At 36.0% G+C, this 7,251-nt stretch overlaps 1 long non-coding RNA gene across 1 annotated transcript; it reads left to right on the top strand.

Annotated features, from left to right (window-relative positions):
- The first annotated feature begins 1,667 nt into the window (after positions 1–1,667).
- Positions 1,668–7,012, top strand: LOC309489672. Its single transcript, XR_014202475.1, has 3 exons — positions 1,668–2,059; positions 5,887–5,980; positions 6,976–7,012. It is a non-coding gene; the product is annotated as an uncharacterized lncRNA (long non-coding RNA).
- Positions 7,013–7,251: the final 239 nt, after the last annotated feature.

A 7,251-nucleotide genomic window follows, 5' to 3' on the forward strand; every position in this document is an offset into this window, starting at 1 on the left:
GCAAGTGGAAGTGTTTTGTTGTTTAAACACATTTATAACGATCGCGTTAGTTCAGCTGTATTCGCGATGGGCGCCGCCATCTTTTAGTTTGTGCCGCAGACGCAGTTCAGAGAATCGGATCTGTTGGATTTACAACACGTTAATTCATCCACTTCTCCCGAAATACATACAAGTAAGTGGCAGGTGAACTGGGAGAAGAATAGAGTAAACTTTAAAGTTACTTACAATGTGTATCTGATATGAATAAAACTAATTATAATGGAAAGGATTATTATTGCCTCTTCCTTTGACATCAGTGTGTATTTTACGAACTCTAATGTATTGTTTTTTTTAGTACTTATATGTCTGGAACCTAAAATAAACATTATGTGGTTGAAAACACTGAAAAGTTGTGATTTATGACAGCTCTGAGCGTGCCTGTCTCTGGCTCAAGGCCAATTTATACTTCTGCGTCGAGTGTACGCCGTAGTGTACGTCGTAGGGTACGCACGTAGGCGACGCCGTCGTGAGCATTTATACTTCTGCGAATGTCTGTGTTGCTCTGCAGTTACACCGCCGAAACGCTAGTTGGCGCGGGTGGGTTTTAATGTTCCAGTTCCACTGTGTTTACATTCCTCGCGGCTGTTTTGAGTTTAGGTTTCTACGAGCAATGGCGACTGAAGGAGTCATACAGATGACTGTATTTCCGCACTTCTTCAAGCAATCTCTTGGTCACTTGGTCTATTTCCATGGCTCTTCACTGATCTTCGGAATTTAAAAATGGCGGGCGGGCGCTGCAGAGTGCAGAAGATCATTCCGGAAATGCGTAGGAGGAAACGCGATGCTATCCAGCCGACCAATCACAGATCTTGCGGTCCGCGTCGCCGCGACGCGTAGTTACATTTTTTAGGAGGTGCGCGTCAGGGTACGGCGAAGGGTACGACGTATGGTACACGTCAATGCGTATGCTACGCCGTACCTTCTACGCGAACCCGACGCAGAAGTATAAATTGGCCTTCAGCGCCAGCCAACGCGCGAAAGCACATTTGAATTTAGCAGTTGATCACGTCATGCACTGACCGTTCTAATCACACCGGTGTGATCTATGCTCCAGGGACCAGCCTAGACTGATCACACCGGTGTGATCGTACGTGCCAAATTAATGCACTTTTCTTTAATTTGTAAAATGTATTTTTTAGAACTCAAAACACAATATATGCTGTGTGTAAATCATGTTCTGCTTTATCTGTTTATTTATGAGCTAAACACTATATCCCCTGAACGTATTATGGCTGTGAGTGATGAGAGCTTAGTTGTTGGCTGTTTGTGGCTATCAATTATTGCTGTAGAGAAGCCAAAACTATTTACAGTTTCACAATGAGAGCTATTCCAAAACAGTTTAAAACACAGCAGGTGTGAAGTAGTCAACCTCTCATCAATGTGTTTTAAATGTTAAAGAGTCTATGAAGCCAAGCTGCCTTACTGCATACTTCTTTAATATGTTTTGGCACATTACTGACAGTACTTTCATACAGTTCATTCCCTCTGAGGGCATTGCAATGCCTGAATATACTTTACAGAGTACAGGTCATTCCCACTACAGTCCCTAACAAACATCTTGCCACTACCATACCTTGAAAATGTCTCACATATTTCTCCACTTTTTGTCTCATGAGATAAAGAAAAAAAGTGACTATATTTTTATTTAGTTTTAGGCAGGGTTGTATACATTACTGACATTGACAACATTCAGAATAGCGTTTAATTTTTAAACGTATGTTTTCCCTTATATTATTCTATAGGATTATTTACCATAATTGAAAAAGTTTTGACCCCACCCTCTGAATTCCTTTTGAGCCACTTACATCACACAGGCATATATAACACGTCCTGTAAGATAAATGACCAAGAGAGCAAGTATATATAGTACATGTTTCTGAAGACTGTTTGGCTCGGACAAGACTGAGCTGCAGGGCACAACAGGGCAGTCGTCACGGTTGGCATTTGGCAACATTTGCAGGAATGTGCAAATAGGATGCCAAGCAAGTTTTGAAACATTAAGGAAATGGCTCTGAATGCGGTAAAGACCTTAAAGCATAGCAGATTTGATTTCTTCAATAACATCCGACTTTTGCATGGAATTATGTAATTTATTACTCAAAGCCAATTAGTGTTGAATGCATGATGGAAAAAAATATTACAAAATAATATTTTTTTTTTTTACTACTAATTGGCAGTAAATATTGAACATTTATCTAACTGCACTAATATATATATATATATATATATATATATATATATATATATATATATATATAGTTTTTTTTTTCAATTTCTTTATAGAAACATGACATTTATTGAATACAAACATCATTATTGCCCGTGCAGGAAAAAATATACCATTTATGATTAATGCCTTTAAGTGGTGTATGGGGAATGTTGACACAGCAAACTTTTATTAATGTTTTTTATGTATGAAAGGTTTTAGCAATATTTTAAGCAAGTAAGTCTATTGTGGAAATACAGTAAAAGCTCAAAAATGGAAAAAGTAACATACAACTAGAATTTCGGGAAAATCTACAAAGAAAATGTCAGTGGTGCATGCCCATGCAAACTTGTTCTGGGTGCTTGCAATAGTGTTACTATCCAGTTGCTAAGGTGTCTTCTGTGGTTGTAAGCATATTGCTATGCTGTTTCTGGAGTGTGCTGGGTGATTGCTATGTGATTAAGTACTGGACTTCAAAAATTTTAGTAATTGATTTGTATAAAATTACAACATGTACAGTACAACAGAAACAAATGAGAAAAGGTTGTCTGTGTGTTTATATGTGAGTATGATAAATCAATGTGGCATGTAAGAACAAATGTTATGTTAAACTTTTCAGGTCAGTGATATAGTAAAGCATTGTCTTAAGTTGCCTGGCCTTTAGGCAAGTTAACTCAATGAATGATAAAAAATAAAATAAAAAAATAAATAAAGAGATGTTTAAATGTGGCAAAAAGGTGTTTGAGACCAACATAGATAACATTGCTAGACAAAAAGCTTTGGTTTCACTTTATTTTGATGGTCCCTTTAACACATTCTGTTAACATTGTAACATTGCACCTACATGTCTACTAACTCTCATTAGAGTGTTAGTAGAGTATTAGTAGACTGGTAGGGTTAGGGTTAGAATAAATTGACATGTAGTTGCAAAGTTACTTATAGTCAGTAGAGTGTCTGTTGGAGGACCATCACAATAAAGAGTTATCAGGTATTATGCAGACAGTACTAATACTCTAATGAGAGTTAGTTGAAATGTACTTTGCAAAGTTACTTATAGTCAACAGAATGTTCAAAAGGGACCATCAAAATAAAGTGTTACCAAAGCTTTTATGCAGTAGGGCTTGTCCTCTGTCCCATGACTCTGCTCAAATTATGGGAGTAACTTCTGTTAAACTGTAAACAATCAGCAAAAGGTTTGCTCTGTGAATGCAATAATATCCATTTTCAAAAACTGGGTACAATAAGATGATATTATTCTACTGACCCTTCAACCATCGAACATTAAAAATAAGTTTACAATATTTCACTGTAGTGATATATATCTGTATTGTATAACATTATGTTACTTTAATCAAAAATGTTCATTAACTGGAACATTAAGTGATAATATTTCAGTGATTTCCGTACTTTTGACAGTTAATAAATATTGTGTTTTTCTGCTTTAGAAGCATTCCAGTAAACACTTCTCATAAAAATCAATATATATTTTTTTGTATTATTATAATTATATTATCAATACAATTACATTTTAATGCATCTGTGAAAACAAACCTGGAAGGAGATGTGAGGATTTGTGGAGAAAAACAAGAGATTCTTAGTGCATTTCAGTGAATTTTTCATAGTTAGTTAATAAATCGGGGCAGCAGACCACAAATGTGCAGTATATGTTGTCTTTATTCATACTGTTACAGTGGAATACAAAAGAAAAAAGATATAAGAGCTCTTTCCATAGATATTCTTGATGTACCATGTCATCCTCAACTGACAGATAAAGATTATTTGTAGCACAACCTTATGATTTTAAATGATTTGTTTCAGTGTTTTTTGAGTGAAACTTCTCTAAACCATAAGTGCCTCCCATTATCTAAAAAGTAGTAGGCTTGTTAGGAAAAAGGTGCATAGCCTCTGACAACCTCTGCCATAGGAATACACACACATGCATACACTACATTTACATTTACATTTTACATTTAGTCATTTAGCAGACGCTTTTATCCAAAGCGACTTACAAATTAGGACTAAATTAAGCGAGTCATCGTGAAGAGGCAAAAACAATGCAAGAAGTGCTCAAAATACAAAGTGCAGGCAAGCAATAAGGTATGAGAGGCTGTGCTGTATCGTGAATAAGTAACGGCTGAAGGGTGTTGTTAGGCACAACCCCTTCAGCCGTTACTTATTCACGATACAACACTTGCCTCTCATACCTTATTGCTTTTATAAAACGGTTACCACACAATATTAAAGTTAAATAAATAAATAAATAAATGTATTAGTGCAACTTTCATGAAGTTAAATCAATAAAAGCATTCCTTCCGCTAGAAAAAAAAATAGTCCCTGACCGTGAACAACAACGTTCCAAATGTGTAATATGCATGAAAGCTCAAATAAAAACAACAAACCGTTCTCAAACTTTGTCTCATTCTGTTTATTTTTTTACAACACAATATTTGTGAAATTTCCTCACACAAATGGGCATAGCTTATCTCTCAGCATGAGAAAACGTTTTTTTTTTTTGTTTATTCCGTTATTTTCTCTCTGCACTAAACTAAATATTTACATAGCCTAAATAAAAACACAAGGGCACATATTTTGATAGATAACAGTTAACTTAGGTCTTTAATCTATTTTATTAATTTTATTTAATGCGTTTATTGTGCACGCATTAAATATTTGTCTCATTTCAATCGGCTCCACTGTGGTGATATTTAACGCGGTTCTCTTTAGTTGGGGCTCAGCACTGTCAGCAGTGTTTTCTGTTTCAGCAAACTTCACATTTCACTGCCCATTGGGTTTGCTGCACGGTATTTTTTCCATTATGAGTCTTCTCGAATGTATCAATGTTACATTTTAGCACTTCAGCATGACGGTCCATATTTGTAGAAGTCTTTCCAAATTGTTCCTCAAACCACTTATCCATCGTCATGCCACCTAGTAAATCGAAATTTACTTTAAACATTTTAGCCTTTTTAATTCTTACGTTTTTTTCTATGTTTATGTTGATACGCGTGGTTGCTATGGGTGTTGCTAAGGGCGCAGTGATAAATAGAACCGTTGGGTGAAGCGGTCATAGCCGTGTTTTATCGTGAATAAAGCACAGCTATTGACCAATCAGAATCAAGGATTGGAACTAACAGTTTTATAAAATAGCATAAGCCAGACAAGGGAGGATTAAGGGAAAAGGAAAGGAATTATAATTTTTTTTAAGAGGGTAAGTGCTCCACTAGTAGCCATTAGTTCATTCTTAAGAAAAATGGTTTTAAACAGTACCCGATTAGGGTCCTTTGGCTTGTAACAATAGCATAACTATTTTTGCAACTCCCTTTTCCCCCATAAAGAATTATGTTTTGAACTGTGCTATAAAGGACATTAATGGTAATGGTGTAATAAGCAATACATTGTTATAAGCAATAAGCCCCAAAAAGCCATGGTTTACAGTGAATTTAGAACAGGTAAGACAGGTTGTTTGTTAAATCAACTAAAACACTCTGTTCTAAGTTCACTGTAAATCACAGCTTCACTGGCCTTATTGCCTTTATAAAATGGTTATTTTGCATACCTGGCAAGGTTTCATAAAATAAACACGCAGACACAAAAATTTAAAGCTATTGATAAACAAAATATTCTTCCGCCATGCAATGTAGTTCTTCAGAAGTGGAATGGTTGCCAAACAACGGACAGACGCTGCAGCACAACACAAGACAGCGGTGCAGTAATACTGATGTAATGAGGCCACAGGTATGTTTGTAGATGAATTTACAACGGCTTTGAACATGGCTCAACCAATTATATTAGGCTACGTTTACACGTAGATGGCTATTTTCATAAACGGACATTTCACCCCTCTTCGTTTTCAAAAATAACATTGTGCACACGAACCTGTGTAAATGCTGTCAAGAGCATGCCAAACCTGTAGGTGGCAGTGTAACGAGAAGCTCAAGCCCACCATAGCCAATCAGAATCCCGAAAAAAGTCACATTCTGTGACGTCGCTGCCTAAACCTCCGTTTTTCTCAGTTTACATGCAAACGTGCAAACGAAGATTTTCAAAATCTCCACTCTGGCCGGAGTTTTTAGAAAGAATCGGTTTCATTGGCGAATCCTCCGTTTGCGTGTAAACGAAGGGCGCAAACGAAGGGAAATGTCTCAGTTTTTCAAAATAACCATGTACGTGTAAACGGGGCCTTAATCAAGGACTGGAACTATCCATTTTGCAAAGAACCTTTTGAATAATACTTTATCATTTATTGATATTATTATTATTATTTATTGATAATGTTTTGATTGTTGTTCAAAATCCTCAATAATGTCTTTACATCCTTCATTATGTGTGTATTTTGGTATAATTGAGTGCAGATGATAAGGTTGTTGGTCATCTCTCTGGGTAGAAATACACCTGTTTTTTTTTTAGTCTTTGCATCTCTTCCATTGAGCAGTTATTGTTATGATAGCCAGAAGAAGCAATTGTAAAATGACAGTATGTGAACCCTTCATGCTGAAATATCCCAAACAGTTGCCTCAATGTTGAAAGCCCAAAATTCTCTGGAATGTATGCTGTAGTATGTAGATCTGCATTTTGTTTTATTTCTATAATAGCCAAACCCATTATTAATAAGAGGATGTCCATATATTTATGGTCAAGGGTACATTTTCCAGGCTTGCATGCAAAACATTTTTGATGTCTTCTTTTTGTGAAGTTTTGCTGCTACAACATTGTAATTTCCCCACCCACAGAAATGAATAAAGGCGAACCCTACTCACTTACACTTCCAATGAAAGTGTGCGTTAATGGTTTTCACCATTACTTCACCATTATAACACAAGTAGATATATTCAAGCTGTATTTATATACTGTACCTGGTAGACAGACAGAAAGTCCACTGGAGAGTTCCTAGTCACTGCAGTACCCAGTCAGATCAAGAATATCTGTTTTAACCAGTCTGAGGATTCTGTTGCATTTTATTGAAATGTTCACAAAAATACACAACATAATAAACGGATTACAAATTA

The sequence above is a fragment of the Leuciscus leuciscus genome (genome assembly GCF_965113295.1).
Source record: "Leuciscus leuciscus genome assembly, chromosome: 24".
NCBI lineage: Eukaryota > Metazoa > Chordata > Actinopteri > Cypriniformes > Leuciscidae > Leuciscus > Leuciscus leuciscus.